The 27,944-nt window shown below is 40.9% G+C and overlaps 1 pseudogene; it reads right to left on the bottom strand.

The window, feature by feature from the left end:
- Positions 1 to 1,463: 1,463 nt before the first annotated feature.
- Positions 1,464 to 17,254, bottom strand: LOC100459810 (HLA class I histocompatibility antigen, alpha chain G-like; annotated as a pseudogene).
- Positions 17,255 to 27,944: the final 10,690 nt, after the last annotated feature.

Genomic DNA, 27,944 nt, shown 5'->3' with positions numbered 1-27,944 from the left:
TTATTATTTGTCCTCTGTGAATAAAACTCGCTTCTGGCCCTCCTTTTTATAGGTATTTAAAAAAATGCATTTAGGCAGATCAATGGTATTATATAATATACAAAAACAATAAATCTGCTTTTCTTTTTAAACATATCACATTCAGCACAGCTGCTGAAGTTGGGGCTAATTATAGGTTACGTTTTCATTAATCCACTGTCATCTGTTATCATCCATCCAATTTTTTCTAGAACTGGAGTGGTGAATTCAATAGTTGATGATGAAACCACAACCCCTGCATCTTTTATGTCCTTGAGTGACAGTTTATTTCATTGCCCCTCAAATACTACATTGTTTTAAAATTTCTATCTTGGTCGATATTAGAAGCTCTCTTAGGGGCATCCACTTGGCCTTTCTTACTGCAAATCCTTTACTCCACAGGTGAAATGACTAATGTGTGAGTGAAATAACTAATGTACAAAATAAATCCATCAATTACATATTTGGAAACCAGAAAAATAACCACCAAGCGGATGTGTGGACACAGAGAATCCACTGAGATAGGGGTGGACCTGAGACAGGAAATTATTTTCAGTTCCCCATGTGCCTCTCCTCTAATGGAAGTCCATGAGGGTGCTTTGGTTCCCCAGGTATCAGTGTGAAATTGGACCCTGTATCCAATAGACCTAAAAATATCTGGGCATTCCCCTTTATCAGTGTCTTGATATCTGAGTAAATGGCCATTGATCCCTTTAGGGAAGGGTGTAGAGAGTGTCTACTGTACACACTTATGGTGTTGCAGATACTTCATCAGGGGACGTGACTCCTTCAATGAATGGATTCTGGATCTAAGAACTGGCTCAGGTCTGGAAACTGGACAAGGGATTTTAAACTTCTATTGGAGAAATTAATCTCAGACTTCAGCTCATCTATTTTTCATCTATTGATTCTAATATTAAACAACAGTCTTATAGGCTGCCTAACTAGAAACACCATAGTCTTAGTAATTTCCCTAACTCCCTTGCAGTCAGGATTTCCTGGCTTCCATTCTAACATTACTCACTATTTTGGGAATTTTGTCCATTTTGATTCTGCCTTGCTGCCAGCTGGCCTCTAGCTTTCTGGGATCCTACTGTCCCATTGTTGCTAGGGCACCAAGTTCTCCAATATCATCTCATAGAGTCAGCTCCAGCCCACGAAGGACAAAATTAAGTTAATACCCCGTTCACCTGCCCATGACTTGTTGCCTGATGAATAGAGTTTCCTTTGGGCCCTTCCAAATAAACAGTCACCCAGTGCACGATCCAGTTTTATAGAGTGTATCTATCTATGCCAGCATGCTCACTGCTCTGAGCCTTTTGGTCTCTTTCTCCACACTCTGCCATGGCGGCTCTGGCACATCAATTTTATTTCATGTGAGCCATCATTTTTCATTAGAACAGTTTCATTAAGATAAAATTCATATATCATATTATTCAACCATTTAAACTCAATGGTTTTTAGCATATTCATAATGCAACCATCACCACAATCAATTGTAGAACATGTTCATCACTTCAAAACTATTTTTAGAACATTTTCATCACCCATGTACATTTATTCTCAAGCAGTCATCCCCATTTTTCCCTCCAACATTTCCTCAGTCCTAGGCAACCACTAATCTACTTTCTCTCTACAAATTTATTTCTTATAGACATTTCATATAAATGAAATAACATAATGGATGGTCTTTTGTGACTGGCGTCTTTCACATAGCATAATGTTTTCAAGGTTCATCCACATTGCAGCATTTATTAGTACTGCATTTCTTTTTATGGCCAAATATTCCATTCCATAGATTGACCACATCTTATTCATTCATTTGTTCATGGGCATCTGTATTGTTTCCACTTTTCAGCCATTGAGAATAATGCTGCTTGACCATTATGTGCAAATTTTTGCATGGACATGTTTTCATTTCTCTTGGGTATATACCTAGAAATGGAATTGCTGGGTCAAATACTAACTCTATATTCAAACTTTGAGGAACTGCCAGACTGTTCTCTAAGAGGCTGCACCATTTTACATTCTTACCAGCAATGTCCAAGAATTCCAGTTGCTCCACATCCTCACCACTGCTTATTGATATCTGTCTTATTTATTCTAGCTATTCCAGTGACCGTGCAGGGGTATATCATTGTGCTTTTAATTTGCATTTCCCTGATGATTAACAGTGCCAAGCATCTTTTCATATTCTTATTAGCCATCTTTATATCTCCTGTGGAGAAGTATCTATTCAGCCCTTTGTTCATTTTTTACTTGTATTATTTGTCTTTTAATTTTTGACTTGTAAGAGTTTATGTGTTCTATATACTAATTATTTCTCACATATAAGATATATAAATACTTTCTCCTAGCCTGAGGGTGGTATTTTTACTTTTTTGATTGTATTCTTTGGAACACAGAGTTTTAAACTTTGTTGAGATCCAATTTATCTGTTTGGTTTATTGTTACTTGTGTTTTGGTATCGTATTTAAAAAAACACTGCTTAATCCGAGGTCATGAAGGTTTTTGCATATATTTTTTGTTTGTAAGTTTTATAGTTTTAGCACTAACATTTAGGTCTTTGGTCCATGTTAAGGTCTTTGGTCCATATGCATTTATGTACATGATATGAGGTAGGGTCAAACTTCATTCTTTTGCAGGTGGATATACAGTTACATCAGCACAATTTTTTTCTAACCATTGGCCATTTCATATTTAAAAAACATTTAATTGACAAAGTTATGCATGGCATACATCATGATGATTTAATACACATATACATTGTATGATTATTATTGCAATCAAATTAACAAATCCATTACTGCCCATATTGAACATTAGATTTCTAGAACTTGTTCATTATATAACTGAGAATTTGCACCCTTTGACCAACATCTCCCCATTTCTCCCACTCAAGCCCCTGGTAACCACCATTCTACCTCTGTTTCCATGAGTTTCACTTGTTTTAGATTGCAAATATGAGGTTATATAATATTTGTCTTTCTGTGTCTGGCTTATTTCACTTAATATAATATCCTCCAGGTTCATCCATGTTGTTGCAAATGTCAGTACTTCCTTTTTCTGTGGCTACTATTCCATTCTGTGTGTGTGTGTATACATACTCACCACATTGCTATGGTTTGAATTTTTGACCCCTCCAAATCCCATGTTGTTTCAACCCATTTATATTTCAACATGGGTTGAAGTATATATATATTTCTAGCGATGGGGGTCTCACTGTGTTGCCCAGGCTGGTCTTGAACTCCTGGACTCAAGCAGTCCTCCCACCTCAGCCTCCCAAAGTGCTGGGATTACAGGAGTGAGCCACCGCACCCAGCTGCATATTGAAATTTAATTGCTATTGTAACATTATTAGGAGGTGAGAAGTTTGAGAGGTGATTGGACCATGAGGGTTCCACCGTTGGGGGTGGTTTTAATGCCTTTATAAAAGGGCTTCCAGGAGTGTGTTCTCTGTACTTTACTTGCCCTTCTACCTTCAGTCATGTGATGATGCAGCAAGATGGCTCTCACCAGTAGCCAGTGCCTTGATCTTGGATTCATAGCCTCCTGAACTGAGAGAAAATACATTTCTATTTGTTATAAATTACCCAGTCTGTGATATTGTGTTATAGCAGCATAAAACAGAGTAAAACATATTTTTAATCCATTCATCAATTGACAGACATTCAGGTTATTTCCAGGAAATAATGCTGTGATAAACATATGGGTGCAAATATTTCTTTGAGATACTGATTTCATTTTCCTTGGATACATGCCCAGAAGTAAAACTGCTGGATCTTATACTGGTAGTTCTGTTTTTAATTTTTTTAAGGAAAGATCGTTTTAATTTTTTGAGGGAAGACCATACTGTTTTCCATAATGCTGGTACCAATTTACATTCCCACCAACCATGTATAAGGATTCCCTTTCCTCTACACCCTCATTAACACTTATTACCTCTTATCTTTTTGATAATAACTATTCTGACAGGTGTGAGGTAACACTTCATTGCAATTTTGATTTGCATTTTTCTGATTAGTTACATTCAGCACCATCTCATATACATGTTGGTCATTTGTATGTCTTCTTTGGAAAGATGTTTATTCAAGTCCTTTGTCCACTTTTGAATTAGGTTATTTGTTTTATTGCTATTGAATTGTGTATAATTTCTCAAAAAGATTTTTCTTTCCCCCACTGAATTGCCTTGGCAGTATTTTTGAAATTTAATTGACCATAATTATAAACTTTTATTTCTAGCCTCTCTATTCTATTGCTCTGTATGTCTATCCTTATGTCAGTATCACTCTGTATTGATTATTGCAGCTTTGTAGTAACTTTTGCCATGAGCAAGTATAGTTCCTCAAACTCTGTTCTTTGTCAAAAGTTTTGTAACTTTTGTAGTTCACTGAATTTCCATATAAATTTTAATATCATCTTGTCAGTTTCTGCAAAGCAGTCAGCTGGGATTTTGATAGAACTGCATTGAATTTGTAGACCAATTTTGATATACTGCCATCTTAATAATATTGTCTTCTGATCCATAAAAATAGAACATCTTTTTATTTATTTAGTTCTTTGATTTCTGTAAAAATATTGTCGGTTTTTTTTGTAGTATAAATTTCGTACTTTTTTTATTACATTTATTTCTAAGTATTTTATTTTTCCCTAGCTTTATTGAAGGATAATTGACAAACAAGAATTATATATATTCAAGTTGTACAACATGATTATTAAAATGCATATATATTGTAAAATGATTACCACAATCAAGCTAATTAACATATCTATGACACATAGTTAATATTTTTGTGTGTGGTGAGAATACTTAAGATCTATTCTCTTAGTAAATTTCAAGTATACCAATAGTTGCCATCCTGTTGTAAGCCCAAATCACTTTGGCTTAGTGATTTTGGGGACCTGAGATTATTTTTCCTTTCACACTGTACATTAGGTTTCCAGAACTTATTCACCTTATAACTGCAAGTTGGTAAACTTTTACCAACATCTCCCCATTTCCCCTACACATGACTCCTAGTAACCACTAAAAAAAAAAAAAAAAAAAAAAAAATCCAACAACTTTAGACAAACTAAATTTAGAAGAGTTTATTTGAGCAAAAAATAATTTACAAATTTGGCAGCACTCAGAACCAGGAGAGGGTCAGAAAGCTCCACCCAGGAGTGTGCGCAGCAAGCCTTTATGTGCCAGACACAGAAGAAGAAAAATCACCTGATTGTCTACAGCTAGGCATTTGCCTTATTTGGGCATGGTGTGATGAGTTGGCTGCTTGTGATTGGGTGAACCCCAGCTAACAGTTATACTCCTAACTCAGGTTTTGATTTGTTTACCTACTGACTTAGGTACACAGGCAGCCTCAGGTCAAAGTTAAGTTAATTCAATTGACTGTTTCTACCTCTGTTTCTCTGAATTCCACTTATAGATTACACATATAAATGAGATCATACAGTATTTTTCTTTCTGTGTTTGGCTTATTTCACTTAGCATAATGTCCTTCAGGTTTATCCATGTTGTTACAAATGGCAGTATTTCCTTCCTTTTCATATCTGAATAATATTCGTGTGTGTGTATATGTGTGTGTATCACAATGTCTTTAATCATCCATTAATCAATAAACACTTACTTTGTTTCTATATCTTGGCCATTGTGAATAGTGCTGCAATTAATATGGGGGTACAGAAATTTCTTTACTGATTTCATTTTTTTATATATTTGCTGTAGCTATTGCAGTTCTTTTGTGGTTCCATACGACTTTTGAGATTGTCTAATTCAGTTAAAAATCCCACTGGAATTTTGATAGGGGTTACATTAAATTTGTTGATTGCTTTGGGTAGTATGGACATTTTGGCAATATTGATTCTTCTGATCCAAGAACAAGGATATCTTTCCAATTATTTTATGGCTTCTTCAATTTTTTTTGTCCCTGTTATGGCTTTCAGTGTGCAGATCTTTCAGCTCCTTGATCAAATTTATTCCTAAGTAATTTATTCTTTTTGATACTGTTATAACTGAGATTGTTTTCTTGATTTCTTTTTCAGATAGTTTTTTATAAGCATATAAAAGTACTACTAATCTTTGTATGCTGATTTTGTATCCTGCAACTTCACTGATTTTTTTTCAGTTCCAACAGTATTTTGGTGGAGTGTTTGGGGTTTCTACGTATAAGATCTTGTGATCTGCAAACAGAGGCAATTTGACTTCTTTTTTTTCCAATTATGGTTCTTTTTTTCCAATTATGTTATGGTTTTCAGTGTGCAGATTTTTCAGCTCCTTGATCAAATTTATTCCTAAGTAATTTATTCTTTTTGATACTGTTATAACTGAGATTATTTTATTGATTTCTTTTTCAGACAGTTTTTGGTAAGTATATAAAAGTACCACTAATTTTTGTATGCTGATTTTGTATGCTGCAACTTCACTGATTTTTTTTTTTTCAGTGCCAGTAGTATTTTGGTGGAGTGTTTGGGGTTTCCACATATAAGATCTCGTGATCTACAAACAGAGGCAATTTGACTTCTTTTTTTCCAATTTAGATCCCTTTTCTTTTTCTTCCCTAATTACTCTGCCTAGAATTAGCAGTACAATGTTGAATAGATGTGGCCAGAGTGGGCATCATTGTCTTGTTCCTGATCTTACAGGAAAAGTATGCAACTTTCGCCATTGAGTATGATGTTAGTTGTGAGTTTGTCATAGCCCTTATCCTGGTAAGATACATTCCTTCTATATCTAAGCCTCCCAAAGTGCTAGGATTACAGGCTTGAGCCACCGCACCTGGCCCAGAAAGTTTCTATTTCTATGTCTTCAAAGTCACTGTTTAATCTACAACATAAAGTTTACCATTAATCTCACCTCACATCCAGTGTATTTTATGTCTGACATTTTCATCTTTGGAAGTTTGATTTTGATGTTTTATGTATCTTTCATGTCTCTGTGTAACTTTTTGAACATATGGAATACATTTACAATAACTGTTTTATGTTATTGCCTGCTAATTCTGACATCTATGTCAGTTCTAGGTAACTTTAGACTGATTGTTTTCTCTGCCTTCTGAGTTGTATTTTCTTGTTTTTATTATATGCCTGGTGATTGTTTTTATTTAATGCCAGACATGACTTTACCAGGTTAGGTGCCAGATATTTTTGCATTCTATAAGTATTCATGAGCTTTTTATTTTATTATTATTTTGAGACAGAGTTTCACTCTTGTTGCCTGGAGTGCAATGGTGAGAACTTGGCTCACTGCAACCTCCGCCTCCTGGGTTCAAGCAATTCTCCTGTCTCAGCCTCCCGAGTAGCTGGGATTATAGGCATGCACCACCATGCCCGGCTAATTTTGCATTTTTAGTAGAGACGGGATTTCTTCATGTTGGTCAGGCTGGTGTCGAACTCCCAACCTCAGGTGATCTGCCCACCTTGGCCTCCCAAAGTGCTAGGATTACAGGCATGAGCCACTGTGCCTGGCTGAGCTTTTTTTTTACTGGGACAAATTAAGTTATTCAGGAGCTGTTTGATCATTTTAAGTCTTTTAATATCTGTTAGCAAAAAAACAAAAAGTGTTTAGTCCAGGGCTAATTATTTACCACTGCTGACATAAGACCCTTCAGAATACTCTATCCAATGCTCAGCAAATTATGAGGTTTTCCAGTCTGGCTAGTGGGAGCGGGCATTATTTCCAGCCCTGTATATCACTGGGTACTATTCTCTGAAGTCCTTTCGGATAATTATTTCCCTGTCTTTGGGTAGTTCCCTTATATAATATGCTGATTAACTGAAATTTGAGGGGTACCTCCTGCAGACTTACAGTGCTTTTTATCATCAGCTGTCTTTTCTATGTGCCTTCATCTTTGCATATTCTGGATGTCCTGGAGTCTCCAAGTTCACAACTCTGTCCCCTCGCCTCAGTGAACCTCCTGGTTAGGGCTCTGCCTCTCTGCACTCTGCCTTGGAAACTCTGTCCAGGAAGGAAGCTGGACAACTGTAGACCTTACCTCTTCTATTCCCCTTCTCCCAGAGATCACAGTCTCTGGGATACCTGCTGTCTAGTATCTGAGTACATAGCTATTTTTTCATATATTATTTTGAGTTTGTTGTGCTTAAGGCATGAGAGTAAATCTGGTCCTTGTTATTCCATCATAATCCAAAGCAAAAGTCAATAGACCATGACTTTTTAATTTTTAATTCAACTAAGTTAAACATTTTAAAATCAAAGTTAATTTTACTTCCTAAAAACTAACTTAGTTCTTTTGAAAAACAGGTCATTTTTAGGTTAATACATTTTGTAGGTATTTTCAAGCTTGTCATAATTATTATTATTATATTATTATTATTATTATTTTGATACAGAGTTTCGATCTTGTTGCCCAGGCTGGAGTGCAGTGGTGCAATCTCGGCTCACCACAACCCCCGCTTCCCAGTTTCAAGTGATTCACCTGCCTCAGCCTCCCATGTAGTGGGGATTACAGGCGTGTGCCACCACGCCCAGCTAATTTTCTATTTTTGGTAGAGACGGGGTTTTTCTATGTTGGTCAGGCTGGTCTCAAACTCCCCGCCTCAGGGATCCGCCCGCCTCAGCCTCCCAAAGTGCTGGGATAACAGGCATGAGCCACCGTGCCCAGCTCATAATTTTTTTAAATGTAATACTAGTTACGTTATTTTATTTCATAATTCAAATATTGAAGCTTTATGAGCCTCTTATCTATTGTTTCCACTGGTTCTCAATCAGACTGACTTTTCTCCACTTGTACCTTATACAGTTCATGCTCTGAGCAGCTTTTTCCTTGTAGAATTATTTGGGCAAATTCTTTGACATATGGGTTAAATGTGCACTCCTATAGAGATTTTTGTTTCCTTCTTCCAATTTTTGGATCATCGCTAATCCAGGACAATTATTAATCAAAATCATGCTTTGAGGTTATTTTGGCCCAAAACGGTAAAGATAGTTTGGGCAACAAATCTGCAGGAGTGCTGGCTGGTGGTTGTAAATTCTCAAAAACAGGTTTTGCTGACTGAAAGGCAAATTTCTTTAGAATACTCTTGTGTTGGGGGATGAAACAGATTTTCTTTTCTTACCCTGAGGAAACACATCTTTTGTTTCCCATATTTCATGGGGTACACAAAAGTGTCTCCTCTTATACTCCCTATACAAACAAGTTCTGAGAATCATCTCCTTTGCACTATACCATATGAAGCTGAGAAAACCAAAGCTAAGATTTTTCCAGATTTGGCAAATGCCCTCAAGATAAAAGCAACTTCCCTTTTTCTAAATCCTGCCCACATTTATATTTTAACCAAAAAGATTATTCCCTTTTTTATATTTCTATACTTTTGGGTGATTTTCACATTTCATCTCTTTTTTAGTTGTTTTTGGTAGAAGAGGCAGCCTTAAAACCTAGTTCACCCTATTACTGGAAATGGCATCCCCATTCGCTACTGATTAATTCCTGCCATTAATCTGACACCGAGGTAGATGCTGGAATACAAGTACATCTAGACCAATGCTACTCTCAAAGTGCAGTCTGTGGGCTAGCACTGGTCTGTGGACTATTTGTTAGCAGCCCACAATAATATACATATAGAAATTGTGAGTGAACTATGCAAGTAAACCTCTACTTTATCTCATCCCAGACTAGTAACAGTCAAGCAAAAGATGAGCATTTATACCATGTCACTGGGTCTGCTAAAAACAGTATGGTTATCAGCTGTTCATACAATAGTTTGAGTAGCATGGCATCTAAATTAGGATGGTTTTTTAGGCTTCTGTGAGCAGTCACATTAAAACTGGTGAATGTATAGATACTCTCCCTAGGAGCATGTGCAGATAGAACAAAATATTAAAAATTTATATAAAATGTCAGTGTATACATAGATCCTCTGATGTCTTACAGATATGGGTTTTTAATCCTAGCAAGAGACAAAGATAGGGAAAAATCCTTTCAAGTAATCATTTTACCATCACACAATGCTTCTCCACGTATCTGTATGTGAAAACTGGGGTAGACAAAAGCTGGACCCCAAAACAAACTATCAAGGGAATAAGTTGAACTATGTCATTTATTATACACTCAACCAAACCCAGGTGCCTGCAATGTACTAGATAAAGTTCTAGTCTCAGATCACGATTCTAGGAATTGAAATTTGTCATTCTTTTTCCATCCCTCACCCCTCTACCTCCAGCACCTGAATTCTCTTCCTATGTTGAAGAGTCTTATTAGAAGGCAGGGACTACCTCCTTCTACAAAAGAGAAAAATTCACTTTCCCCAACATTATTGCAGTTAAACACTGCAAGAGGCTTTGGCTGCACAATTTAGATAACCACATGTGGGCTTCTAATCAGGACGAGATGACACAGAGAGGCTGGGACAGTAAATACTGCATTTTGGTAAAGATGGCTGAGGAGCAGTAGTGAAGCAGTTCTCAGAAGCAGCAGTGATAGCAGTCCTTGCCACAGGGCCTGGTGTCCGCCATCAGGGAATCAGAGGTATGTGCAGTAGCATCTGTGCCCAGGAGCAGGGGCAGTGGTTCCTATGGGAGATCTGAATTAGGGTGGCTGTGGATTATGTTCCTGGCTGTGTAGCTTCAAACCTGGTTCTGTGCCTGATGTGGTTTGGCTGTGTCCCCACCCAAATCTCAACTTGAATTGTATCTCCCAGAATTCCTACGTGTTGTGGGAAGGACCCGGGGGAGGTAACTGAATCATGGGGGCCGGTCTTTCCCATGCTATTCTCATGATAGTGAATAAGTCTCCCGAGATCCAATGTGTTTATCAGGGGTTTTGGCTTTTGCTTCTTCCTCATTTCCTCTTGCCACCACCATGTAAGAAGTGCCTTTCACCTCCCACCATGATTCTGAGGCCTCCCCAGCCAAATGGAACTATAAGTCCAATTAAACCGCTTTTTCTTCCCAAGGTTGGGTATGTCTTTATCGGCAGTGTGAAAATGGACTATGGACTAATACGGTGCCCTTCCCCAAAATAAAATGAATACTAATACCGATATGTACACTCCTTTATGTTTAAATTAGAAAAATTTGCAAGTCATTGTTTGATCCAAGGAGTGAGTGTGAAATCATTCTGGGGAGTAGTTTCAGAAAGCAGCATTCAGATATTTGTTCATTATGCTGAGCTGTGAGCCACTTCTAAATCTTCCATCTGACTATACCCCATGACAGAGAAAATGACATTTATCTCTCAGCATCCTGTCTTACAATTAAAGAAACACGTCCTCCTTTAAAAAAACAAAAAACAAAAAACAAAACAGAATAAAGCAACACTTAAATGTGGGTCTGAGACCCTTCCCCATCCTGGGCATTCTCCAACTACTGATCTCAGTGATATCAAATCTGGCTGAGCACCAGGTTTGCTGTGGGCTTGTTGTAGAATACTCAGGCCTCTCCACAGATGCCCCTGTGTCAGAATGCTGCGCACAGAGTCCAGGAATTGCTTATTAACAGGCCTCACAGGCGAGGCTGATGCACAGCGTAGGAATCCTGGTCTGTATGCTACCAAAAGTGGGATCTGAAGACCAGCAGCATCAGCACCAACAGCAACATTTTATAAGTAGGAAATCTCATTCTCGATTCCAGATCAGCTTAGACTTAAGGTGATGTCCAGGTGATTCCTGTCCACAGGAAAGTCTGGAACTCCCTGGTCTATGTACCTTCTAGATGTGGGGTCAGGACTGTGCAGTCTGATCTAGGTGTGTTGTCTGATCAGATCCTTTAGCAACAGAGGCCTAGTGTTCAGTCCTTGTTCCTGTTCTCTTCTATAGCCAATCAATCCCTTGGAGACGTCATCCAGACTCAAGGCTTTAAATAACTTTTATATGACATCACCTCCCAAGTCTATTTCTCGTAAATGTCTCCAGATTCATCTGTCCAACTGCCAACCCGACTACCTCACTGGTATTTCTCAGTGGCATCTCAGATCCCACATCTCCCACAGTGACTGCCTGCGACGTCCCCTCCTCTCATATGCTCCTGCTAGTTTTCTCATTCTCGGCTGATGGCAACTCTTTTTAGTCACAGTCTGACATTTTTGGTATCCTTTACTCTTCTTTCTCATACCCCAGATTTAGTCCATTAGAAAATGCTGTATAAAGTGATTGGAAATAGTAGGAATCCAGTCACTTCCCACTATTTCCACTGCTCACACCCCAGCTGAAGTAACCGACATCTCCAGCCTGAAATACTGCACTCATTTCCTACAGTTCTCCCACCTGCCTTGCTCATCTCCGGCCTTTGGATTCTGTTCTCAGCACAGCAGCTAGAGTGATCCTTTTAAAAGAGAAGTTGTGGCATGTCTTTATTCTGCTTAAAACTATCTCATTCAAAATCAAAATCCTTCCCACATACTCGAGCCCTAGGCCCACATGATCTGACCAAACCCCTGACCTTATCTCAGTGACTCTCTGCTGTAGCCATACCTGGTCCCGTGTTCTTCCCAGAACACACAGACATGATCCTGCCCTGGTACATTGACACTGAAGGTTCCTTCTCCCTAGAAAAAACTTCTTCCAGATGCCCTCATGACAAATTCCTTTATGTCTTTCAAATATTTCATCAAAGGTCACCTTCCCAACAAGGCCCATGCTGACCACCCTGGCACAATAGCTACCTTCTCGGTCCCACAACCCATACTCTGATCACCTGTTCCACAGCACTTATCACCTTCTAACACTTTCCTCATTTACTCTGTGTATATTAGAGTGTATGTACCATCTGCCTCTTCCCACTGGAACACATGCTCCACAAGGCTAGAGATTTTTCTGATTTTACTTCAATGACTTTCCCCAGATGCAAAAACATTCTGTCACATGTCTGGCAGACAACAAATGTCAGCTGAATGAATGATCACTGTAGAGCACCTCCTATTCTAAAGGCAGTATCTTTATTAACAGCCTCTGGCCAAATGCGGTTTCGCAGCAACTATAGCACAAGATCCCCTCACACTGACATCAAGGCCACCTGTGCTTTTCTCAGCAGTGCTGCTTGTGTGTCCTCCCTCCATCCCCACATCCCTCCTCCCACACCAACCCCTCTGCACACTGCAGCATGCAATTATATTTCCCTCTTAGGAAAGAACAATCTTTGACTATGAATCCCAATTTCCAAACAAATATAAATCTAAGTTAGACTGCGCTTTATAAATCCACGAGTTTGCATTAGAGCCAGTGCTAGGATTACTACAACTCAGGGAAGGGAGAGTGGGTAGGAGAGCTGAGCAGAAGAGGAGTTCCACTAGAAAGTTACCTAAGATGAGAACTTGTGGCATCCCTCCTCTCTGCTAATTTCAGAATCTAGTTCCTTTAAAAAGATTGGGGAAAAGATAGCGAATACAATCCAAGAAAGAGCCCTGGAAATAGGGTAAAAGCTGCATGGGCTTGAAAATTCATCTCTTAATACCAGACTTCTGTGTGCAGGGACTGCCTTCCAACTTGTAGGGACAATGACAGGAAAAATGACTCCTGCTGCTGTCAGAGATGAGGGACACCCAGGGGAGAAAGAGATCAGAACCCAGACACCAGAACAGGAAAAGGCATAGTCCTCTACAGAAACAAAGAAACCAACAATAATGATACAAAATATTAGGGCCAGACCATAGCCTGACCTAGCCTATGAAGCCCTCGCTGTCCACGGTCCTAAAGACAGGACAAGGCCCAGGCAATGTCTGTGTCCCTGTGATCACAGGTCCTGGTGAAACAAGGTTCTACTGAAGGAACACAAACAATGGAGCAGTGAAGATGATCAACCCAAAGAATGACCACGTCAAATTCCATGATGTACTGAGCACCAACTGAGCATAGGCTGTCCACACTCAGCTCCTCACAGCCCTCTCTCTCCTGTCTCCATCTACAACAAGCCCAGCACAGCAAAAATGGATTCTGGAAGGCTCTCAGGTTTTACTTCCTCTCTCAAGTTTTAAGAGTCTTGCTCTCCTTTCATTAAACCATCAATCCAACCTCACAGCAAGAATTTGAAAAATTCATATCCAGGTTCTTATTTTGAATAGAGAAGTAAGTTGCAGCTCAGTGAAACTTAAAGTTAAGACATGAATAGAAATGTCCCAGCCTCACCTCTGCTGAAACAAGAAACTTGACTGGGGAAGAAAGCACAGGTCAGTGTGGGGTGGTGGTCGTGGTGGCAGTGGTGGACCAGTTGCCCATTTCCTCACATTATGCTAACTGGAACACAGACACATAGATATATTCATGTGTCAGGTGCAGATATAGAAGTCAAGAGCTCTTGAAATTACAATGGTGTGTGTCAGAGGAAGGACCTGAAGAAATTTTGTATTTCTCAGTCCCACTCAAGGCAGCTGTCTCAAGCTACAGGAGAAAATAATCATAAACAAATCCAGGGCAGTCACTGTACCTGGTGACACTCTGAACAGCCTACCACATGCTCAAGATGTCTAAATCCAGAGAACTCCTCAACAGAATCATGTCCCCTCTGCCTCACCCCCACCCACTTCAGGCCCCCCAGCATCTCACCTTTACAAGTCTCATGAGATGCATCAGAGTACTGGGCACAATTGCTGCCTGGGGTAGAACAAAAATAGGAACTGGTCAGAGCCCACAGGAGATGTGGCTAAAGAAGGAATCTTGTCTACACTGTCCCAATGATCTCAGGGAGCAGCCCTCTAATCCCCCATACTAACAGGCAGCCCAAGCATAGCTCCTCCTTGTTCCATCTGTGAGAAAAAAACAACCTGTGAGAGGTCAGGGAGGACACGGGGCATGAGGTCCTTAAGGAAACAGCAAATCCTGGACCCCAGGAAAATTTCCAGAACTGTGACTGTAGACCCAGGGCAGGATCAGGAAACATGAGGAAAGCAGGTGTGGGGACTGGACCAACTGCCCTTCTGAGGTCGGTCCTCAGTAGGGATCTCCCTTTGTGACCTGTGACCGCTGGGAGATCCCCATCACCACAGTCATCAAGGTGATAAATTTGTCCTTCATTTTCACATGTGCTTCACAAAAGAGCAAGTGTTGGCACACAGGGCCCCAGGCTGGGTCGGCCTGTGTGTGGACGGTGCTTCCCAGTGATGAAGCAAGTCACAATTCTACCTGTGGCTTGAAACCCACAGTGGAACAAGAAAACTCAGACCCCACCTCTCACCCCTTCCCTACCTGAGCTTTTCTTCCTCCACATCGCAGCAGCAACCACAGCTCCAGTGACCACAGCTCCAAGGAGAAACAGGCCAGCAACGATGCCCATGATGGGGATGGTGGGCTGAGAAGATGGCTCTGGGAAAGGAGAGGGAGGTGAGGGGTTCTGACCCCCAGGCCTCAGCCCTGACCCTGCTGAAGGTCTCCTCCTTTCCCTGAGAAGAGACAACTTACACCCCTCCTCACCCCACCTCAGGGTGAGGGGCTCTGGCAGCCCCTCATGCTGCACATGGCACATGTATCTCTGTTCCTCTCCAGAAGGCACTGCTACAGCCACCCACTTCTGGAAGTTTCCATCCCCTGCAGGCCTGGTCTCCACAAGCTCCGTGTCCTGGGTCTGGTCCTCCCCATCCTGCTGCCAGGTCAGTGTGATCTTCCCAGGGTAGAGGCCTAGGGCCCAGCACCTCAGGGTGGCCTCAAGGTCAGAGACGGGGTGCTGAGTCACATGTGCCTTTGGGGGATCTGAGGGGAAGAGTCAGAAAATTCAGGCACTTTGCACTCCTCATGGGACACTCCAGCAGCACTCAAGTGACCATCCTGAGAATGGACAGGACACCTGGGGTGGGGAAGGGAGCACAGAACCCAGACACCAGCCTGGACACAGGAATCTGGGATAATCTCCTATTCCTTGGAAAGTTCGAGTCTCTGATGGGGGAGCAGGGACTTCTGGTCCTGACCTGAGTGGAGGCCGAGGCACTCAGAAGAGCTGGAATCGGAGCCATAGGCACACTCAGTGTGAGGGAGAGAACAAGGCCTGAGAGGAAAATTCCTGGTGCCCAAGGCTGCTGCAGGGGTCAAAGGGGACCGCGGATCAGTATTCCAGGGACTGTCTTCTCCTCCATTTCCTCAGGGACTTCATCCCTTAATTGTTCTAGAGAGCAGGGTGGGCTCTCAGAATCACTCTCTGGATCTGGAAACCCAGGATTCTTCCCATTCAGGACCAGAGGGAGGGCGCTATTCTAGCATTGGTCCCATTTTCCTACTCTCCTGGTGGGAGGCCAGCCCGGGAGATCTACAGGAGATGAGGGAGGCGCCCCGTGGCCCCTGGTACCCGCGCGCTGCAGCGTCTCTTTCCCGTTCTCCAGGTGTCTGCGGAGCCACTCCATGCACTTGCCCTCAGGTAGGCCCTGACCTGCTCTGAGTATTTGTCCGCTTCCCACTTGCGCTGGGAGATCTGAGCCGCTGTGTTCGCGGCGGTCTAGGAGCGCAGGTCCTCGTTCAGGGCGATGTAATTGTTGCCACCTTAGGCGAACTGTTCATACCTGCGGAGGAGGCGCCTGTCGGGCCCCAGGTCGCAGCCATGCATCCTCTGGATGGTGTGAGAACCATGGCCCCGCTCCCGCCGTCAGCCCCGAACACCGAGCCCTGCTCCCGCCCCGACCAACCCGCGGGGATTTTGGCCTCAACTGAAAATTAAACTGGGTAAAGGCGCTCGAGTTTCTTCCCCGGTCGAGGGTCTGGGCAGGTCCCGCAGCCTCGGGGTGGATCTCAGACCGGAGACTCAGACCGGGGACCAGGGCTGTCCGTGGGGGATGAGGAGGGATCGTGAGCTGCGCCCCGGGCCAGGGTCACTCACCGGCCTCGCTCTGGTTGTAGTAGCGAAGCAGGGTCCGCAGGTTCACTCGGTAAATCTGTGCGTGGCCCTTGGCGTTCCGTGTCTCCCGGTCCCATTACTCCAGCCCCTCCTACTCCACCCACGGCGCCCGCGGCTCCATCCTCGGACTCACGGAGTCGCTGTCGAACCGCACGAACTCTGTGTCGTCCACGTAGCCCACGGCGATGAACCCGGGCTCCCCGCGGCGGGGCTGGGACACGGCGGTGCTGAAATACCCCAATGAGTGGGAGCCTGGAGGCGAGGAGAGGCTGAGATCCGCCCGACCCTCCTCCCGGCGCGGCTCCCCGGGTCCTGCGCCCCCGCCGGGCAGGCCCCTCTCTTCTCCCCGCAGAGGCCCTTTCCCTCCCAACCCCGCACTCACCGGCCCAGGTCTCGGTCAGGGCCAGGGCCCCCAAGAGCAACAGGAGGAGGGTTCGGGGAGTCATGACCCCTATCCTCGGCGTCTGGGGAGAATCTGAGTCCGGGGAGGTGCGCCGGGACTGTAGGGCCGGGATTGCGGCAACGCTGATTGGCTTCTCTAAAAACCCGACACCCAATGGAAGTGAGAAGTGGGATTACGTCACAAGTATCCAGGAAGAAGGTTGGGAGAACCAAAACTCGGGAGTGGGGCAATCCCCAACCCTGTGCCTCCCCAGGGCAGTCATCGCCCTCGGGGCCTGAGACCCAGAGAGCCACGCCTGGGACCTGGGACTTTGTCCTGATCCCTCTTTTCCTACGCCAGCCTCTGTCACACTGACTGCCTGAGTCCTGGTCAAGGATCTGTCTGTGGAAACCAGGGAGAGAACCCCCAGGCTGGGCCCAGCCCCTTCCCATTTACTCTCATCCTGGAATCCTCGTCCCTGAACTGGACTTCCGACTCCTTACCTCTCCCCTTGGACTATCCTAGAAGAAAACTCACCCCAGGGAACTTTGATGCCAGAGAGTGAGCTCGCCTTGGGAATGGCGATGTAGAGAAAGGGGTTTTCTCTTTAAACCTGGTGAAGTTGTGGCTGAAGGCACAAGATAGAGATACTCATAGTGACCAGGTTTTTTTGTTTGTTTGTTTATTAATACAGTGGTTAGCACAATCTAACCCCTGAATGATCAGGATTCTAATCTGTAAAAGACCTGATTTTGCCTGCTTCATATATAAGTGTATCCAAACAGCATTGCAATTCGAGTCACAAAGCTTCTAAGTTTACTTTCCCAGACTGTGGATCCATGACCCTGGGTGGTTGCATTTAAAATTATCTTCATTCCATAGCCCGAGTTTCCCTGTGTGAGTCCAGGACATCTCAATACAAAGAAGCAGGATTTGTTACTGTATATTGTAACAAGGAGCCTCAAAATTGCACTGAAGTCAAAATGCCTATCATCAATGCTTAAGCGCTGCTTGTTTTTATGAATTATGCACATCTAAGCAGTGTGCCTATTTTATTTGCATACTTGGTATTTTTTTACTCTTATGTTTTTAATCATGAGGCCATTAGTTTTTGGCAGTCCCACAAAATGTATTAAATACCGAATGCATGCAAAGAACCCCCTGCTAGGCTCCTCCACTGCTTTAGAGTCCTTTCCCCTGCTCCTTTTCCTCACCTCCTGCCTCTCCAGCCCTTCTCTCTGCCCCTCTCATCCCTCACACCCTCCCCTCGCCTTAGTCCCTGCCACCCTGTTACTCCTGAATTGTGGCACTAACACTGTCCCTCACTTCCTGCCCATGTCTGTTCTCCCCACAGTGCTCAGCAGTCCTGCTAATGTGACTCAGGTCGTGTCACTTTACTTACAATGGTTGGGTTTTGGTCTACCATTTTGCTATATGTTTTCAATTTGTCTCATATCTTTTTGTTTCTATTCCTCCTTTCCTACTTTCTTATGTGTTAAGTAAATGTTTTTTAGTTTATGGTTTTAATTCTAGTGGCTTTTAGGTATATTTCTTTACACTAATTTTTTATTGTTGTAGGAATTGAAACCCGATTCCTTGACTTTTCACGGTGAAGTTCAGGTAATATTAAGCTGCATCCAGCAAAATAAAGGACACTTGTAACAGTGTAGTTTCATTTAACTTACCATTATGTTATTATTGTTGTATATATTACATCAATATACTTTACAAACTCAATAATACAGTAACACTTTTTGTTTCAAGCATTCATATTAAGTCATTAAGAAAATGAGTGTGTATGTCATCTGTGTATGTGCATAATTTCTGTTGTTAATTATCCCTTTCTCTATATCTAGGTCACCATCTAGTATCATTTCCCTTCAGCCTGAAGAACTTCCTTCAAAATTATATGTAGTACAAGACCCCTAGGAAGTGAATTTTCTGATTTTGATGATGTAAAAGTGTCTTCATTTTTGCCTTCTTCCCCCACCCTTTTTTTTCCTAATTGGGGCATTTGTGTATAACAAAACTCACCAGTTTTAGCTACAATGTTTTATGAATATTGGTAATTATTTATAGTCATGTAACTACCACATTGCCCAGATAGAGGACAGTTTCTTTTCCCTAAAAACTTTCCTTATGCCCCTTTTCTATTTAATCCTTGCCTCCCACCCTCACCCCCTTCTCTTCACTCAACCACTGCTCTACTTTCTGTTACTGTAATAATGAAATTTCTAGAATTTCATGGACATGCAATCATATGTTATGTAGTCCTTTGGTCTCTCACTTGTCATAACCATATTTGAGATTTTTCCATGTAGTTAAGAGTAATAATATTTCATTCATTTTTGTCACTGAGTAGCTGCTGAGTATTGTTGGAATTCCAGTTTATTCATTGGTTTCTCTATTCTCCAGCTAATAAACATGTGGGTTATTTCCGGTTAGGGTCTGTTATTAATGAAACCACTATAAATAAGTGACTACAAGTCTTTGCATGGCGTTACATTTTCATTTCCTTTGGATAAATAAATATTTGTGGAATTGTTGGGTGATACGGTAAATGGATGGGTAGCTGTTTAAGAAATTGCCATATTATTTTACAAATTGACTGCAACTTTTTTTTGCATTCCTACCAACAATATGAGATTTTTATTTTTTCCATATTCTTACCAGTATTTAGAATTATCACATGTCTTTTGAACTTTACTAATTCTAGGTGATGTGTGATGGTTTCTCATTGTGGTTTTAACTTGCACTTCTTTGATGACTAGTATCGTTGCTATCTTGTCATGTTTGTCTAAGAGACTTATTACATATCTTTTGTGAACCATTTTGCAAATTTGATTATTAATTCCAGAGACTTTTTCAGAATTCCTTATTGTTTTCTACATATGTAATTAAGCTGAGAAAGAAAGATTTTATTTCTTCCTTTCCTATCTTTCTTTTCTTATTAAAATTATTTATATTTAGTAAAGACAAGGGTCCACTATGTTGCTCAAGCTAGTCTTGAACTCTTGAACCAAAGTGATCCTCCCACCTTGGCCTCCCAAAATGCTGGGATTACAGGCATGAGGCACCACACCTGGTCCTTTTATTGGTTTTTTATTTCATTTTCTTGCCATATTGCACTGGTTAGGATGCTCATAAGGTGTTTTAAACAAAAATGAGGAGAGCCACATCTTTGCTTTGTTGCTGATCTTAGGAAGTAAGCATCTGGCCCTTCATAATTGAATATGAGGGTAGCTGTAAACTTTTCGTGGATGTTCTTAACCACATTGAAGATATCGCTTTCGATTTTGTTTGCTGAGCTATTTTGTCATGAAACGGTCTTGATTTTGCAAGTGCTTTTTCTACATTGACTATAATAATTGTGCAACATTTTTTCTTTGTTCTATTAATTAGGTGAATTGTATTGTTTAATTTTCAGATGTTAAACCAACCTTACTTTCCCATTAAAAAAACCAATGTGGCATGGCATATCATTCATTTTATGTATATCTTAATTGGATAACGTTTTGTATTGAATTGTGAGTCTGTATTCAAGAGGAATATTTGTTCTTGATTCTTTTTCTGGTGATGTTCTTGTCTGGGATTTTTATTTGGATAATGCTGGTGATATGGTTTGGCTCTATGTCCCCACCCAAATTTTATCTTGAATTGTACTCCCATAATTCCCATGTGTTGTGGGAGGGACCCAGGGGACCCAGTGGGAGATAATTTGAATCATGGGGTCGGTTTCCCCCATACTGTTCTTGTGGTAGTGAATAAGTCTCATGAGATCTGATGGTTTTGTCAGGGGTTTCTGCTTTTGCATCTTCCTCATTTTCTCTTGTTACCTCCATGTAAGAAGTGCCTTTCACCTCCTGTCATGATTCTGAGGCCTCCCCAACCATGTGGAATTCTAAGTCCAATTAAACCTCTTTTTCTTCTCAGTCTTGGGTATTTCTTTATCAGCAGCGTGAAAATGGACTAATACAGTAAATTAGTACCAGTAGAGTTGGCACTACTGAAAAGATACCCAAAAATGTGGAATCGACTTTGGAACTGGGTATTAGGCAGAGGTTGGAACAGTTTGGAGGGCTCAGAACAAGACAGAAAAATGTGGGAAAGTTTGGAACCTCCTAAAGACTTGTTGAATGCCTTTGACAAAAATGCTGATGGTGCTATGAATAATAAGGTCCAGGCTGAGGTGGTCTCAGATGGAGATGAGGAACTTGTTGGGAACTGGAGCAAAGGTGACTCGTTACATTTTAGCAAAGAGACTGGTGGCATTTTGCCCCTGCCCTAGAGATCTGTGGAACTTTGAACTTGAGAGAGATGATTTAGGGTATCTGGCAGATAAAATTTCTAAGCAGCAAAGCATTTAAAAGGTGACTTGGGTGCTGTTAAAAGCATTCCATTTTAAAAGGGAAACAGAGGATAAAAGTTCAGAAAATTTACAGCCTGACAATGCAGTAGAAAGAAAAACCATTTTTTTTTTTTTGAGGAGAAACTCAAGCTGGCTGCAGAAATTTGCATAAGTAACAAAGAGCCAAACGTTGATCCCCAAGACAATGGGGAAAATGTCTCCAGGGCATGCCATAGGTCTTCATGGTAGCCCCTCCCATCACAGACCCCGAAGCATAGGAGGAAAAAATGGTTTCCTGGTTGAGGCCCAGGGTTCCCATGCTGTGTGCAGCTTACGGACTTGGTGCCCTGGGTCCCAGCTGCTCCCACTGCTGCTAAAAGGGGCCAAGGTACAGCTTGGCCCATGGCTCCAGAGGGTGCAAGCTTTAAGCCTTGACAGCTTCCACATGGTTTTGAGCCTGCAGGTGCACAGAAGTCAAGAATGAAGGTTTGGGAACCTCCACCTAGATTTCAGAAGATGTATGGAAATGCTAGGATGCCCAGGCAAAAGTTTGCTGCAGGGGCAGGGCCCTCACGGAGAACCTCTGCTAGGGCAGTGTGGAGGGGAAATGGGGGGCTGGAGCCCCCACATTAGGGCACTGCCCAGTGGAGCTGTGAGAAGAGGGCCATGGTGCTCCAAATCCCAGAATGGTAGATTGACCAACAGCTTGCACTGTGCACCTGGAAAAGCCACAGATACTCAATGCCTGACTGTGAAAGCTGGCTGCATGGATTAAATTGAAAATTGTTGCCTCCTTTAATTTCTAAAAGGTATGTGTAAAATTGATGTTATTTCTAAATTATTTGTCAGATACAGTTCATCAGTGAAGCCTTCTGGACCTGGAGTTTCCTATATGAGAAGGATTTTGATTACACATTCAATTTCTACAATCAACATATGACTGGCCACATTTTCTATCTCTTCTCAGGTCAGTTTTCATAAGTTTTCTCTCTCAAGGAAATTATTCATTTCATTTGCTTGTCAAACTTATTGACATGAGATTATCAATATTTCTTTTTGAGATCTAGAGAGTGTGCACTGATGTTCGCTTTTTCTTGACATTGTTAATGTGCAACTTTTTGTCTTGATCAGTCTAGCTAGAAATTTATAAAGTGTACTGATTTTTCCCCATAGAACCAATATTTGGGTTCATTAATTTTCTCTGTCTTTCTGCTTCATTTTTTCTATTTGATTATTATTTTCTTCCTTCTCCCTGCTTTGGTTTAATTTGTTTTTCTTTGTTTCTTATAGCAGAAACTAATTTACTAATTTGAGACCTACCTTCTTTCTTAATATAGGCATTTAAGGATACTGGTTTTTTCTCTAGTACTACCTCAGCTGCATCCCATGCATTTGATATGTGTGTTTCATTATCCTTCAGAATACAGAAGACTTTCTAATTTCTCTAATGATTTCCTCTTTGAATAAATTGTCATTTAGAATTTTGATGTTAATTTCCAATACTTGATATTTTCATGATCGTCTGTCTTAGTCAGTCTGGGCAGTTATAACAGAATACCATAGACTATGTGGCTTGCAAACAACAGAAATCTATTTCTCACAGTTCTGGAGGCTGGGAAGTCAAAGATCAAGGACTGGGAAGAGTCCGTGTATGGTAAGGGCTGCTTCCTGATTCATGGATGTTGCTTTTTCTTGGTATCCTCACATAGTGGAAGGGGCAAGGAGCTCTCTGGGTTCCCTTTTATAAGGGCATTCATTTCATTAATGAGGGTTTTGCCTTCATTGCATGATCACTTCCTAATGGCTCCACTTCCAAACACCATCACATTAGAGATTAGCTTTCAATTATGAGTTTAAGGATGACAAAAGCATTCAGTCCCACAGGATCATCTTATTGTTACAGATTTCTTTTTTATTAAGTTAATTTTTTAAAATATCTATATATCTTTATTATACTTTAAGTTCTAGGGTACATGTGCACAATATGCAGGTTTGTTACATATGTATACATGTGCCATGTTGGTGTGCTGCAACCATTAACTCCTCATTTACATGAGGTATATCTCCTAATGCTATCCCTCTGCCCTCCCCCAACCCCACAACAGGCCCTGGTATGTGATGTTCCCCTTCCTGTGTCCACGTGTTCTCATTGTCCAATTCCCACCTGTGAGTGAGAACATGTGGTGTCCGGTTTTTTGTCCTTGGGATAGTTTGCTGAGAATGATGGTTTCCAGCTTCATCCGTGTCCCTACAAAGGACATGAACTCATCCTTTTTTATGGCTGCATAGTATTCCATGGTGTCTATGTGCCACATTTTCTTAATCCAGTCTATCGTTGATGGACATTTGGGTTGGTTCCAAGTCTTTGCTATTGTGAATAGTGCCACAATAAACATACGTGTGCAGGTGTCTTTATAGCAGCATGACTTATAATCCATTACCCAGTAATGGGATGGCTAGGTCATATGGTATTCCTAGTTCTAGATCCCTGAGGAATCGCCACACTGTCTTCCACAATGGTTGAACTAGTTTACAGTCCCACCAACAGTGTAAGTGTTCCTGTTTCTCCACATCCTCTCCAGCACCTGTTTCCTGACTTTTTAACGATCGCCATTTTAACTGGTGTGAGATGGTATCTCATTGTGGTTTTGATTTGCTTTTCTCTGATGGCCAGTGATGATGAGCATTTTTTCATGTGTCTGTTGGCTGCATAAATGTCTTCTTTTGAGAAGTGTCTGTTCATATCTTTCCCCATTTGTTGATGGGGTTGTTTGTTTTTTCTTGTAAATTTGTTTGAGTTCTTTGTAGATTCTGGATATTAGCCCTTTGTCAGATGAGTAGATTGCAAAAATTTTCTCCCATTCTGTAGGTTGCCTGTTCACTCTGATGGTAGTTTCTTTTGCTGTGCAGAAGCTCTTCAGTTTAATTAGATCCCATTTGTCAATTTTGGCTTTTGTTGCCATTGCTTTTGGTGTTTTAGACATGAAGTCCTTGCCCATGCCTATGTCCTGAATGGTATTGCCTAGGTTTTCTTCTAGGGTTTTTATGGTTTAAGTCTAACATTTAAGTCTTTAATCCATCTTGAATTAATTTTTGTATAAGGTGATAGGAAGGGAGCCAGTTTCAGCTTTCTACATATGGCTAGCCAGTTTTCCCAGCACCATTTATTAAATAGGGAATCCTTTCCCCATTGCTTGTTTTTGTCAGGTAACCATTGTTACAGATTTCTAATGTATTTCCATTATGGCCAGAAAATATATTCTGTATGATTGCAATGTTTTCAAATTTATTGTTTTGTGGCCTGAAATATGGTTTCTCCTGGTAAATGCATCATTCATACTTGAGATAATATGTATTTTTCACTGATGTGCATATGTATTTAAATAAATTAAGTCTGGGTGCTTGATAATGCTTTTCAATTTTCTATGTCTTTGCTAAATTTTTCTTAGTTTTTATATTTCGAGCTGAAAGAAAGCTTTAAAATCTATAATCATGTTTGTAGAATTCTCCACTTCTTTCTGTAATTTTGTCAATTTTTCTTCATGAACTCTGAAGACTTGCTATTGGACCCACTTCTGGTTGCGTGTCTTTCTGCTGAATTTACCCTTTTGTTTATGAAGTGCCTCTTTTTCTGTCTGGTAATATATATTATTTGAAAATCTTTTACTGGTAGTAAAATAACTATTTCAATCCCCCATGCTTACTGTTTGTATGGCACTGCTTTTTCCATCAATTTTTATTTATCTGTGTCTTCATATTGAAATTGCATGTTTTACATGCAGATGTGTGTTCACTGCAGCACTAGTCACAATAGCAAAGACATGGAATCAATCTAAATGTCCATCAATGGTAGACTGGCTAAAGAAAATCCGGCACATATGTACCATGGAACACTATGCAGCCATAAAAAAAAATGAGATCATGTACTTTGCAGGAACATGGATGGAGCTAGAGGGCATTATCCTTTGCTAACTAATGCAGGAACAGAAAACCAATTACCACATGTTCTCACTTATGAGTGGGAGCTACATGATGAGAACATATGGACACATAGAGGAGAACACACACTGGGGCCTACGTGAAGGTGGAGGGTGGAGGGAGGGGGAGGATCAAGAAAAATAATGAGTGGGTGCTAGGCTTAATACCTGGGTGGGTACTAATGGGTACAGAAACTATATGACAAACTCCCATGATACAAATTTACCTATATAAAAAACCTGCATGTGTATCCTGAACTAAAAATAAACGTTAAATTTAAAAAAAAAGGAAGAAAGAAAGTTCAAGTCTTGAAAAGAGCATATGGTTAGGTTATTTTTTTCTTTAATTCAGTCACAGAATCTCTGCCCTTAATTGGAGTGTTGATTTATATAGGTTTTTATCATTACTGATATGATAGGTTTTAGGTCTACCATGTTATTTTCTCAGTTTTTGTTTCTCTGTTTCTCTTGTCCTGACCAATGATTTCTCATCAGAAACCAGAGAAACAAAATAAAGTAGAATAACATCTTTAAAGTGCTGGAAGAAAAAAAGGTCAGCTAAGAATTCTATATCCAGTACAGATGTCCTTCAGGATAAAGGCAAAATAAGGAGATATTTCAGGTAAAAGAAAATTAAGAGAATTTGTCACCAGCAGATCTGTACAATAAAAATTGGTAAAGCAAATTTTTCAGGCTAAAAGCAAATGATACCAGGTGGAAAATGAGATTATCAGAAAAGATGAAGATGTCGGAAGTGGTAGATATTAAGTACAAAAGGCTATCTTGCTCCCCCCCCATTTAATCTTACTTTATATACACAGAACTTCTTAAAGGTAAAATAAGAAGGCTTTCTTATGGGGCTTATAACCTATGTAGATATATTACATATAATATCTATAGTATAAAAGATGGACATTGTATAGAGGATAAATGGTTGCAAGATTTCTATATTTATGTGAACTAGTACATTATTAACTGAAAGTGGGCTGTGAAATGTTAAGAATGAGTTAAGTTCTGAAGGAAATCAAGACACAAAAAAAATTCAATAGATCAACAAATTCAGGAGATGATTTTTTGAAAAAATTAATAGGATAGATAGGCTGCTAGCTAGACTAACAAGGAAGAAAAGAGAGGCAATCCCAATAAGCACAATTAGAAATGACAAAACAGATGTTACCACTGACTCTGCAGAAATAAAAATAACCATTAGAAGCTACTATGAACACCTGTATGCACATACACCAGAAAACCTAGAAGAGATAGATAAATTCCTGGAAACATACATCCTCCCAAGACTGAACCAGGAAGAAATTGATTCCTTGAAAGGACTAATAATGAGCTCCAAAATTAAATCTGTAATACATAGCCTACCAACAAAAAAAGCCCTCAACCTGATGGATTCACAACTGAATTCTACCAGATGGATGAAGAAGAGCTGGTAACACTCCTACTGAAACTATTCCAAAAAATTCAAGAGGAGGAACTCCTCCCCAACTCATTCTATGAGGCCAGCATCATCCTGATACCAAAATCTGGCAGAGACAAAACAAAAAAACAAAACTTCAGGTCAATATGTTTGATGAACATTGATGCAATAATCCTCAACAAGGTACTTGCAAACCAAATCCAGCAGCCCATCAAAAAGCTAATCCACCATGATCAAGTAGGCTTAATATCCAGGATGCAAGATTGGTTCAACACATGCAAATCAATAAATGTGATTCATCACATACATAGAACTAAAGACAAAAACCACATGATTATCTTAATAGATCCAGAAAAGCCTTTTGATAAAATTCAACATTCCTTTATGTTAAAAACACTCAATAAACTAGGTATTGAAGGAACATACCTCAAAATAATAAGAGCCATCTATGACAAACCAACAGCCAACATCATACCAAACGGGGAAGCATTCCCCTTGAAACCCAGCACAAGACAAAGACTGCCTTCTCTCACCACTCCTATTCAACAGAGTATTAGAAGTCCTGGCCAGAGCAATAAGGCAAGAGAAAGAAATAAAGGGCATCTAAATAGGAAGAGGGAAAGTCAGACTACCCGTTTGTAGTCAACTACCAGCGAATATTCCCTTAAGGCCCACGGGCTCTTGTATCAGCTCGTGGTGAATGCTGCCTACTAGTCTTTAATGGATTAAAATGTATAATGTGTTTCACTTGTGTATTAGTCTGTTTTCACACTGCTGGTAAAGACATACTCAAGACTGGGCAATTTACAAAAGAAAGAGGTTTAACGGACTTAAGGGTTCCACATGTCTGGGGAGGCCTCACAATCATGGTGGAAGGCAAGGAGGAGCAAGTCACATCTTGCATGGATGGCAGCAGGCAAGATGAGAGAGCTCGTGCAGGAAAACTCCATTTTTTAAAAACCATCAGATCTCAGCCGGGTGTGGTGGCTCACGCCTGTAATCCCAGCACTTTGGGAGGCTGAGGCAGGGGGATC

The sequence above is a fragment of the Pongo abelii genome, chromosome 5 (assembly GCF_028885655.2).
Source record: "Pongo abelii isolate AG06213 chromosome 5, NHGRI_mPonAbe1-v2.0_pri, whole genome shotgun sequence".
NCBI classification, from domain to species: Eukaryota; Metazoa; Chordata; class Mammalia; order Primates; family Hominidae; genus Pongo; species Pongo abelii.
Note: the sequence above shows the minus strand (reverse complement) of the source record. Positions and strands in the feature narration are given on the sequence as shown.